General features: G+C 55.8%; 1 long non-coding RNA gene across 1 annotated transcript in view; it reads right to left on the reverse strand.

Moving 5' to 3' along the window:
- Window positions 1-6,981: 6,981 nt before the first annotated feature.
- Window positions 6,982-12,420, reverse strand: part of LOC113198423 (uncharacterized) — a 36,770-nt gene continuing 31,331 nt past the window's right edge. The window contains exons 3-4 of the long non-coding RNA XR_013342575.1: window positions 7,410-7,571; window positions 6,982-7,104 (exon numbers count right to left, since the gene is read on the reverse strand). This is a non-coding gene — a long non-coding RNA (uncharacterized LOC113198423). The remainder of the gene's footprint in view (window positions 7,105-7,409; window positions 7,572-12,420) is intronic.

Consider the following 12,420-nt stretch of genomic DNA (forward strand, 5'->3'; position numbering starts at 1 on the left):
CGTCTACGTGGTTCTTTCTTACACTCTTCCTCTTCTGTGTTACGTTTCTACCACTTTCCAGTGACGACGGCATCGATAATGGAAGCATGCTCCCTAGGGCAGGTTTTCCTTCTTTTTCTTTTAGGAATGTAGACATCAGACCAATTTCATTTAGCTCCTTGGCCAAAAAGCCACTCTGACTATGTCAGCTTTCTGCGACTGTTTCAAACCCCTGAGGACGGTCAACTTAAAAAGAGGAAAGGTTCATTGGGGCTCATGGGGACGGAGGTGTCCTTCCACGATTGGTTGACCTCGCTTCCTCTGGGCTTGGGGCCAGGCTGCACATCACAACAGAAGCAGACGGTGCAGGAAACCACTCGCCTCGTGGTCACTGGGAAGCAACAACCACCACAAAGAACCAAATGGGGGGCCAGGGTCCCACAGTCCCCTCGAGCACCCACTTCCCCCCAGGAGGCCCCACCATCTCCCCGCAGTGTCCAGTTGGGAGGTGGACATTCAGGATCCAGGGAATAGCCGCTAGCCTCATTTTTCTCTTTGGGCTGAAGACTTAAACTTCGGGTCCTCTACACCCTGACCCTAGATCCCCACAAAAACCTCACCCCCAAGTCTGGCAGAAGTGCAGCTTACCCACCCTCGCTCCCACGCATCGGTCATCCTGCAGAGGTACGCCAGGCCACCGTGGCTGGACACCAGCTCCCGAGGGGGTCTGGGTTAGACACCCGTGTCCCCCGATGGCTCCGTCTGTGTGCAGGACAGACATGAGAGCAACCTGGTGGATGAAGTGACCGCTAGAATGGTGGCCAGGAATCGGCCACCGGCCACCTGCAGCCGCTGGGAAGTGGGCCATGTGGCCGCTACAGCTGGGATCCTCAGTGTCCCCTCAGAAGCCCACGTGGCACCTCAGGGCACCCTGAACTCCTGCTCCCTCCCATCCTGGACCAGGCTCCAAAAGCCCACGCTCTCCCAGGGAGTCTGCATCCGGACCCCACTGACGGCTGCTGATCCGACGTTTTTCTTTCCGTTTCCAAGGTCAACGAAAGCCCCTTGTGGGCTCCATGAGAATGCGGTCGAGAAGCCGGAGGACGAGATCCACTTCCCTCCTGCCCACTGCAGATGGCGGCTGGGGGTGAGCTGGCCCGTTCTGTCCCCTCCCTGGGAGCGAGCGGTGAGGAGGCCACGGGTGTGGCGCTACAGGCTCACCTGGGTGACTCACAGGAGGCTTCGTGCAAACGGACTAAACAGCAGCCACGTGACACAGGGGTGCCACTTCTGGAGGAATCTTAAAGGTATTTCCTAGGAGGTTGTGACGCGGCATAGAAAAGAGCTACACCGATAATTCACCCAATTATCAGTTCAGACACAGACTGCGACCACGCCCCCTCCACGGCGGGTCCAACACGGCATCTGACACGAAACCCCCATCTGTCCCACAGAGCTCATCACGTGCATGTGTGTATGTGTACCCATTTCCATGTGTTTACATATATGTGACATGGATGTGCATGTATGTGCAGGTATCACAGAATCCATCCAATATATACATACATGTAGGGTGTGTGTGTGTGTGCATGTGTGTTGGGAGGCACAGAATCACGGCAGAAGGGCACGGAGCGGCGGGAGGCTCAGGAAGCGGACAGGGAGCCAGGAAGGGGCCAGGAACAGGAGACGTTCCCAAGGGCGTGCCCCCCAGGACCCATCCCCTCCCTCCAAGGAGGGTGCACCCCCTCCACCTGCCACGCTCCCGCAGTCCCTCAGTGGATTAATCCACATAGACAGTGGCCAGCGCTCGTTTCTGCTTACAGTAGAAACTGAGGCCGACGACAACATTCCAACCTGGGGCTCCCCAAGGGGGCGGGTTCCGAGGTGTGGAGCAGAGAATCAAGCCCCTCAATGCTGCGGGGTGCCACGGAATCAACCAGGGTCCTTGAAAAACACTAGAATCACCTAAAGCGCCACAGGGAACATTTTTTTAAAATGAAGCGATACTATGGTCGGCTGCTAAAATCTGCCACAAACAAGCAGATTCATCATCACGTTGTGGGAAAGGATTTTTCCCAACATTAGATCAAGGAGCCCAATAATAATCTGTTCCTGGGCGGATAATTAGAGGCAGGGACCGGCCTTTTGTGCTGTAGGACGCTGCCCCCTGCAGGAAGAGCTCGGCTCTGCACGTCCGAGGGAAGGCTGGCCGCCGTCCGCTTCCGTGTGTTCGACTTAGTGGACAGGTGAGAGGTCTCGTGGGCCATTCATACTACGTCTGTGGCACGCATTCAGGGGACAGTCAATGTGCAAAAACAAATCTTGAGTTTCTTCTTAAGAAAACCTTCAAACAAAAATTTCCACAAAAGGCCACTGTTTGCCAACAATAAATAACAGACCCCCAAAATAACCATTAAAGTCGTAAAAAAAAACAAGGCACCATGACTGACCCATCCCTGCATTGTGCCATGGCCAAATGAATCCCTCCTTCAGAGAACTGAGCAAAATGAATCATAGTGGGGTTTTTTTTTTGCTTTAAAATAACACTTCAATTTATAAGTCACCAATTAAACAACCATATTTTTAAGTTCTATAGATAAGATAACCCTACACATTACCCTATTCTTTATCTCGTCTAGACAGATCTAGTCTATTCCCACGAAGTTAAGTTCTCAAAAGGGGTGTTAAGCAAAAAGCTAACCTAACAAACAGTTAGAAACTCACTGAGCTGTTTCTTCATGAGCTGTCTTGGGGACCTCCTGTGTTGCGGATTGGGTCCCCTGGAAGCAGACGGTGACATGTCGCTGGGGAAGGCATTTGTTATGAATTCACACTCGGGAAGAGGAGGAGGAGGAGCTGGAGGAGCTGAAGGTGCGGCAGCCCGGAGCCAGGCACGGGGCCGGGGGGACATGCCCCCAGAGCTGCCCCAGGTTGGAGTGGAATGACCAGGTCGCAGGCGCTCCCCCAGCCTTCGGGGATGGGGGTCGGCCTGGGAAAGACGTGCCTTTGGGCAGAGGGTCAGTCTGCAGCCAAAGCAGCCCTGGAGGAACGGCCTGTTACTGCGCTGCCCAGGCTGGGCTGCGGCACTGACATCACTGCCCGCCTGACCGTGAGCCCCCATAAAATGGCTCTTGTCGGGTCTCTGGGGGACAGTGGTTTTAAAAAGCTGACGACCACAGGGACCGTCTCCATCCTGGTCTTGGTTTCCTGATGAAGTGACACAGATCCTCATCCCTGTGGGGTCCGAGCCCGGTTAGTGAAATGCTCTTTGAAAGGAGGATTGTGGCCTGTGTCATGCTGGCCGCAGTGACCTGCCACCCCCGAGATTCCGCACCCCTATTTCCTCCTGCCGTGAAGGTCGCCGAGAGAGTGACTGCCTGCTGCACACTAAGACCCTGCAGCGCTCGGGCAGCGGCTGTGGGACTCCTTCCTGCATCCAGGCCATGTGGCCTTTGGGGACAGCACCTCTAGTCCTACAGAGCCACGGGCTGGAGGCATGAACCCGCCCTGTGGGTCACAGGGTGAGCGGGGACCTTACTGCTCTTGCCACTGGGATCCCTGCAACCTGGTCATTGGAGACACAAAGCCACGTCTAGACGTCACAGTCCAAAGACAGCATCCTGTCTGCACAGGCAGCCGGAGTACTCCCTAAGGCCCCCCGTGTTGCTTCCTTCTGAGCTCTGGCAGCTGGGGGCCGCCCCGTCTCTGTGTGACACAGGGTCCCTGTTCAGCCTGACCTCAGAGCATGCCTGACCTCAGATCTCTGCCTTCACCAGGTTTATCCCATGAGCTTCTTGCCGTGCGAAGCTCGGCACGCAGTGGTGCAGTTGCAGGCCTCTGCCCACCAGGGGGCGCCCTGTGTCCAGGATTGCTCCAGGGGACAGTCCCCCAGGACCTCCCGGAGAGTCACAGCAGGAGGAGGCCATGCCCTACTTTGCAGGAGCCTCCCATCAGCTCCCAGAGGTCTCTGTACACTGTGTCTGCAGCCAGGGAACCCGGCGTGAGCAGCGGTATTTCTAATCAGGGCGGCGGGCTCTCTAGCAGCCAGTGCAAACGGTCCGATTTGCACACAACTAGGGAAACACGGCCGCCCCCTTTACTCCCCCACATCTCTGTTGCCATCCCCCAAAAATTAATATGCCATGAGGGTGAGAGGGAAGTGCTTTTCCGGAGGTACATCCCGTGGGAGTGGTGAGGACATTGTAAAAACAGGAATCATGGTAGCAGCCTTTGCAGTCTCCATTTCCTGGGCAGCACTTTGCTCTCGGGTGGTTTGTAAAGGTCATAAAACCGTGTAAGAACCTGGAAAGAACAAGGTGTTTTCCCTGAGAAGAACACGCTAATTATGAACATGGACATGCACCTCTCGGGCGCTCGGGACCTCGCTGAAGCCCACCCACAGATTCTGGAAGGTTCTGCGGGCCCTGGAATTCATGACTCGGGGTGAGTAGAGCCTGCCCCAGGTCTGGAGTCAGGAGGCTGGGTGAGGAGCCTGGTTCTGTCCTGGGCTGTGCACGGCCTCCGGCACGGCAGGTGATGCCCCTTACAGCTGCATTGTGAGTCCCAAACTGGCTGTTCTTCCAGTTACACTGAGACTCTTGGTTTCACCTTCGACCTATCCCCGCGATTTCCTAAGGCGGATGCCCTCCTCCCCTCTCTTCTGGGCCTACTGACCAGGCCACTGACCTCCAAAGCAATTTCCACTCCTCAGCAAAACAGCGAAGCACTCACCTGTAGGAGTTTTTGTTCACCCTGAACTTGATGAATAGAACCCCAGCCAGGCGCGGTGGTGCACGCCTGTGACTCCAGAGGCTCGGGAAGCGGAGGCAGGAGGATCTCAAGTTCAAAGCCAGCCTCAGTGAGGCCCTGGACAACTTAGCATGCTCTGAATGAGGACATAAAAGGGCTGGGGATGTGGCTCAGTGGCTCAAACCCTGGTACCAAGACAATAAATAAGTAAAATCCTAACAATCATTCTCAATGTGTTTATACTGTAGGAAACATCGATCTCATCCCAATGCCCGTATGGTATCTAAATTAACCTGAGACTATCCGTAGTATCTCCACGTGCTTGCTTTGCCTTTGGAGGGCGTGTTCTTCACACAGTCACTCTGGAGTTCACGGATCCCTCTGCTACTGGGACGTGCACCTGCTTTGAATTGGGGAGTCATTTTATTCCCCTGCTGTATTAGTTCACTTTAGTTACTATCATGAAACACCTGAGGCAGGTGAAGTTTAAAAAGAAAACAGGTCTCTTTAGTTCAGTTTTGGAGGCTGGAAGTTCAAACACCATGGTGCAGGCTCTAGAGAGGACGCCCTTGGCAGCATGACCTCATGGTGGGTGTCGGGGAAGAGTGTGGGAGAAGGAGCTCACAGAGCCAAGTGGGAAGCCAGAGGGAGACTGGGGACTCACAGTCCCTTCTGAGGGCCTGGCGTCAATCGACGAGAGACCTTCCTATTAGGCTCACCTCTGGGAGGACCCAGCGCTCCCCCATCCTCACCCTGGGGACCAAGTTTCCCAACCGTGAAACTTTGGGAGAAAAGACAGCCATGCCCTCTGCCCTGGGGCAAGGTCCGTATGTGGGGTTATGATGTCTTCTGGGGTAGCACAGCTGTTCTCCCCAACTTTCAGGAGCTCCCTGAACTGCCACCCAGGACAGAGACATGGACATGAGGCCAGCCAGACCCTGTTTCCATTGCTGTGACAAAACACCTGAGGAGATGAACTTACAAGGAGAAAAGGTTAGTTCTGCTTCTTGGTTTCAGAGGTTTCTGTCCACGGTCACTTGGTCTCCAGGCTTTGTGCCTGGGACGAGGCAGAACATCATGGTGGGGGACACACGGTGGAGAGAGGAAGCACAGAGGGGGGGAAGGGGCTGGGGCCCAATACTCCCCATGGCCCGACTTCCTCCCACCAGGCCCCAACAGCCCCAGAGCAGGGGCCGTGCCTTCAACCCACAGCAGGGGCAGGACATTTCAGACCCGAACCACAACTACCCGAAAGAGCCAGCTGCTATGTCTCTGCAGGAGCCCCGTGGAGTGTGCATGGTGACTCTGTGTGGGTGGGGGACGGTGGTCCTCACGGGCCTGCCCCTCTGTCGACCGGCAGATCCTGACCCGGTCCTCACCGTGCGGCTGCCTGTCCTGCTTCCCCAGCACCGGGGAGAGGCCAGGGCTCCTCAGTGCCCCATGGCCCTGGAGGTGCTCAGCCAAGTGGGGCTCTGTGTCTCCGTAAGGACCCGCGATTGGCCTCCCAAGTCACAGGGACCAAAGCGACCAGCCTGCCCACACGGCACCTTCCAGGCGACGGAGGGCCGCTCCAGCCCAAGGCTTCTGAGCCCTGTGCCTGTGGAGCCCAGCCAACACGTCGTGTGGACAACGCGAAGCGCCGAGGAGCCGCGGGAGAGGACAGACCGACTGCAGTGGCCACTGGGCAACCTGAAGTCAAGCCACCCCGCGCTGCGTGCTGACCGAATCCAGTGTCCAGACCTTCAGACTCTGAGCTCCTACAGCCCACTGAAGCCCAGTGTCACCTCTGAAGCCTCTGGGGACCAACCAGCTGGTCATCCCCAGGTGACACCTGGGCATTAAATACTGTCCAGAAGCCACTCTGAGAAAGGAGAGCAGAACGTCAAGGCCAGCGTCCCAGAAACCTCCAGGGGCCTCTGCGAGGTGGGCCAACGCCCAGTAACAGCCCACAGAACAGCCCGAGCACACACCGGCTCTGCGTCCACACTCCTTCCCACAAAGGCGTCAGTCCCACTGGGTCAGTGCACAACCTGAGCACCCCACTGTAACCCACCATGTCTTTAAGGACACTACCTCCACAGACGGTCACACCCGGAGGTCCTGGGAATTGGGATGTCGACATACTAATTTTTTCGGAGGATATAATCCATCCCATATCAGTCTCCTGACTGAAACGGGGGTGTGTGTGAGTCTGTGTTCACGTATTTATTGCAAAAAATGGTACAGCCATCATACATGATGCGTGGTCAGTTCATTCTTTATTAAATAAAGCGGAAGAAAGGGACAAAGTCACCTCCCTGGGATCCTCAGAGCAGAAACCAGTGTCCAGATGTGTCCCTGTAAAGGGCGGCTTCTTCTCTTGCCTCCTGTAGCTCCCTGCAGTTTGGGGAAAGAGAGTCTCCTTTTAAACCAAGGATTTGTGAAGTGCCTACAGAAAACCAGGCCCACCTCCTGCTCCTCCCTCCTCCCTCTGCTCCTCCCTCCTCCCCTTCCCCGGCCTCCTCCCTCCTCCCCTTCCCCGGCCTCCTCCCTCCTCCCCTTCCCCGGCCTCCTCTCTCCTCCCCTGTCCTCCTCTTCCACCTGTTCCTCCTCCTTTAGATGAAGAAACCCTAAACTGCCTCCTGAATCGACTCCACTCTCTCTCCTCCTCCTCTTCCTTCTTTAAGCGGATTTTTTTTTACCTTTTTTCCAATGGTGGAGCACACGATCTACAGATTCATGACACAGAGACACCGGATGCCCCTGCAGGGGGGTGGAGTGGTGTGTGACCGCACCGTGGCCTCTCCTCGGGCCTCTCCTCGGGTCTCCGTGTCTCCCCACCAGGGGGCAGAGCTGAGGCGGAGCTGCAGGGCGGAGGGAGGGTCCAGCTGCAGCAGTGAGGAAAAGGCCCGCCCTCCCCCTCCCCCTCCCCCTCCCCCTCCCCCTCCTCTCCACTCTGGGAGGGGGTGAGACTCCAGGGGGCCGAGCCCGTCTTTGGAGAGACAAAGCCACCCTCAGGTCCTCTCCCAGTAAAACCCCAGGGGTCCGAGGAGCCAGCCTCCCCCAGGCGCTCACAAACGGCCTCCTTCTTCCTCCTCCATCCCAGGTCTGGCCATCCTCACCGGCATCTGCACAGAGATGACTCGGCCTCACCCAGGGAGAGGGCTCAGCTGTCCAAGGACCAGCCAGGGGCCCACAGGGTCGGACTCCCCAATACCCCCCAGTGCCAGACAGCACCCGGCCAGCAGGAGTGGGCCACCCGGAGAGAGGGGGACGGGGTGGAGGACGGGGGCGGGCGGGCGGCGGGTGCAGGGGAGCAGGCACACTGCAGCAAACACCAGAAACCAGGACCAGGACTGCAGTCACCCCACAGCGGGGGACCCGGAGGCCCACAGCCAGCCAGGACAGTGAGACCACAAAGTGCTCACCACAGGGCACAGACCCACAGGGGTGGTGGGGACAGGACATGAGGGCATAAGTCTATAACGGGGCCCACCACTGACCCCCAGGTGCTTCCTCGTTTAAAGAGCTGTCCATCCGCCTGCAGCCCTGCCGGCCAACAGGACGTGCTGCATTCCCCAGCACAACAGCCCCGGGGTCTGCAGGAGACACGGAGGGCCACAGTCAGAGGAGCAGAACCAGGTGATCCTGAAGGAGGGCCACAGTCAGAGGAGCAGAACCAGGTGATCCTGAAGGAGGGCCACAGTCAGAGGAGCAGAACCAGGTGATCCTGAAGGAGGGCCACAGTCAGAGGAGCAGAACCAGGTGATCCTGAAGGAGGGCCACAGTCAGAGGAGCAGAACCAGGTGATCCTGAAGGAGGGCCACAGTCAGAGGAGCAGAACCAGGTGATCCTGAAGGAGGGCCACAGTCAGAGGAGCAGAACCAGGTGATCCTGAAGGAGGGCCACAGTCAGAGGAGCAGAACCAGGTGATCCTGAAGGAGGGCCACAGTCAGAGGAGCAGAACCAGGTGATCCTGAAGGAGGGCCACAGTCAGAGGAGCAGAACCAGGTGATCCTGAAGGAGGGCCACAGTCAGAGGAGCAGAACCAGGTGATCCTGAAGGAGGGCCACAGTCAGAGGAGCAGAACCAGGTGATCCTGAAGGAGGGCCACAGTCAGAGGAGCAGAACCAGGTGATCCTGAAGGAGGGCCACAGTCAGAGGAGCAGAACCAGGTGATCCTGAAGGAGGGCCACAGCGGAGCCCTGGGGGCTCTGAAGGCAGCGCTGGCCGCTGGGCCGCTGACTTTTAAAACAGACTCTTCTTTCTCCTCCCCTCCCCCTGCTCCTCCTAACCACACCCTCCCCAGGACGGTCATCAGACTGTGGGGATGGCACCAGGTGACCTCAGGATGACTGTCACCCACATCCACAAGGGCACCCCCAACAGAGAACCTGGGGTGCGCTGCCTCCAGTCACCTCTTCAAAAGCCCCCTCCCTCCGGGCTCCTGGTGACAGAATCAGGGAGTCCTCTGGGACACGAGTCCCCTGGGTCTCTCCTGGGCCAGCAAAGCCATCCACTTTCTTCTTCTCAGAACTGCGTCCTTGCTATTGGATTGGCACTGGGGACAACGACTTGAGCTTTTGGCAACAGAGGGACTTTTGTGACCCTGGCAAAGACCAGATCCCAGAACTCAGGAAGGCAAGGGTGATTCCTTCTGACCATCAACTCTGTGACAACAGGTTCCAGTGAGAATCAGTCAGTACGGGCCAAGGTGACCTAGAGTGGCCACGGCAGTGGGCACTAGAAAGCGTGACGTCACCCTGCTGTGTCAAGGGTGGTCCTGGGCAGGACTCTCTGGAAACTTGTCTGAGATCCCCCAGTAGAACTGGAGTGTAGAGAGCCCCCTCCCCAGCCCTATTCTGGATTTTATTGAGAGACGGGGTCTCCCTCAGCTGCTCAGGGCCTCGCTTTGGCTGAGGCTGGCTTTGAACTCTCGATCCTCCTGCCTCAGCCTCAGAGCCCAGCAACTGGAATTACAGGCGCCCGGCTCACCATGACCAAATCGGATGAAGGAATCTCAGAGGAAAGAGAGAAATAAGCCCACACACAGACAGGATTGTTATACGTCCCCCGCCCCGACCCCGCCATGAAAAGAAATAACATGGAAAACAGTTCGACTTAATTTATAAACACTGTATCTCCCCAAATTGCTGAAATCTAAATATTTTAAGTCACAGTAAATGTCTTGGTAGAATCTCTTGGGGAAAAAAAAAATGTGGATTCTCCTATATCTGAGCTCCACGACAAACAAGGTTAAAGTTTAAGAAAACATCACTTTTTTTTTTCTTATTAAATAGTCAAGCATTGGGGGCTGGGGATATAGCTCCGTTGACAGAGGGCTTGCCTCGCTGGCACAAGGCCTTGGGTTCCATCCCCAGCACCACTAAATAAATAAATAAACATACATATTAAAAAGCCAGCCAGCCAGCAAGCAAGTGCGACATGGTGAATCTTCTGAGGGAATATGGATGATATTTGAAGCAAGTCCTGGGACATAAACACCGCCCTGTATGGAATGTCCTGTGTGGAGCACAAGGACTGGCCCTGTCTACCCGGGGGTCAGCGCTTGGTCTCTGCAGAAAGGAGTCCACCCAGGATGGCGCCCAAGACATGTTCTGGTTCCAGGGTCTGAGAAATTCTTTCCTGGATTCCAGGAAACATGGCATGGAGAGACCCGTTCCAGCCTCGGAGAGACGGGTCCTGTGTCCCTGTGGGGAGAAAACGCTGCTGCGGCCCTCAGTGCGCCCAGATCTGCGTCTCATTTCAGGAGAAATGGGCCCTTCCTGCAGCCTGCCTGGAGGACTCCACCTTTCCACTTCTTAATACCTCCAGTCGCTTGCATTTTGGTGGGGGGTATGCAAAACCAGGTAGAAGGGAGCACTGAGAAGCGCATTTCCAATTCTTTTATTTCCGTAAATGTTACGTTTCAACAACTAGAAATATCTCATCGATGTGCCGATTCAGGAGCTTCCCTGAAAATCCCTCTCTGATCCCTGCTCCTCCTCGCTGCGCGGCAGAGCTGACGCCACGGGGCCTCGGAGGCTGCCCGGTGCTGACTGGGTCCTGCGGAGGCACAGATGATGTGATTCCTTCTGTTAGCTCAGGCCTCCCCGGCCGGGCTGTCACCAGCCAAACCCCCAACTCCTGTGCCCTTAGGACGAGCCCCTCCAGCAGAATCCGATGTTCCCAACATAAGCAGCATTCTTCAGCCGGCAGCTCCAGAGACGGTGGGCACCATCTTTACTCTCCTCACCCCTTTGGGAAACCAATTAGATCCCTTTGAACACTGCCCTGCTCCTTCCAATCTCTGTCAGGTGCCAGGAGAGAGAGAGAGTTCAGTGTCACTGTGCCTTGGAAAAACCGTCACAGAATTCTGGATCCAGAAACGTCACAGTTCAGGGAGAGCACGGAATCCCACGACAGCCTCTTTATTGTAAAGACATCCTGGACTGACGGGTCAAAGTGCCAACTGATAAGGAAATACCAACATGGGCACGTTCCACCAGCGCATGACACTCGGACTTTATCGTGTGTACTCTTAGGTCATGCTCTGTACTTGGCTGACACTATTTACACGTCTACGACTTCTTCAATGTGAACTCAAGAGTATCCCCGACATTCCAAGCAAGACCCCTACTGTCCGTAGTGAGAGGAAGACCAAAGCTCTGGCGGGGCCACTAAACCTGGATTCCAGCACTCATCCATGACCTGAGGGACCAGAGAGGCTCAATGCTGGTCTCCATACTGATTCTCCATGCTCTCTGGCCGCTCCTACGGCAGTCCTTAAACTCTATTTAAATCAGAGACTAGTTATTAGATGATGACGGAGCGCTAGTGTGGGCAGTAATTCATCCTGCAATTAATGAAACGGCACGTTCTTGTAACGAGAAGGCTATTACTGTCCTGCAGAGCTTAGCCAAGGGCACAGGGAAAACGGAGCATCAGACATTCGTCTTTGGATCTTTTGAGAACAGTCTATTACGCTTCTCTAATTGTATTCTCCTTTCTTTATTCACAAGCAAGGGTGCTGTTGTGTGTTGATGAATTTCTCACGTCTAACAAGTTACTCCTGTGTTGGTAAGGGGAGAGGAGAACCAGGAGGGAGTGGGTTCCATCTGGTGTGTTTCCCGTGTGCCTAACGCGCGTTCTCTTACGTCAGCCCACACTTGCGGCTTAACACCTAAGAGTCACAAGAGATAAAATTCTGCAGAATTAAACGAGATTCCGGAGGGAAACTTGCTCTCTTTCAAAACTGGCAGCTCAGCTCTGTTCCCACAGTGGACTCCAGTTGCGACTTGGAGGGTTTTCTGGCTGATTGACACATTCAGGGATGAGCCAAGGACAAATCTGAAAGCAAACCAGGAGTGGGCCCTGGCCAGTGCCTTCCTGGAAGGCCACATGGCAGCCGCGGGCTTCATTCCAACACGTGGGTTTACGGCAACGTGCTGCCAGAGCCAGAGTCCAACAGAGGTCTCTGGCGCTGAACGGGAACCCGCGGGAACCGTTTCCAGGACACGGAAATCCTCCGATGGCCCAGCAGGCCTCACAACACTTTATACTGTGATTCAGCAAAAAAGGCTTTGTTTTTAACGGGATGGGCGTGAACGCTGGTGCGCAGGTCAGTGCGAATCGCGGGACTCCTAAATCTCCCACCGTGTCTCTGAGCGTGTACCACCGTGGGACGACATCCTGCGCCCTGTCACGCTGGCC

The sequence above is a fragment of the Urocitellus parryii genome, chromosome X, assembly GCF_045843805.1.
Source record: "Urocitellus parryii isolate mUroPar1 chromosome X, mUroPar1.hap1, whole genome shotgun sequence".
Classification (NCBI taxonomy): Eukaryota; Metazoa; Chordata; class Mammalia; order Rodentia; family Sciuridae; genus Urocitellus; species Urocitellus parryii.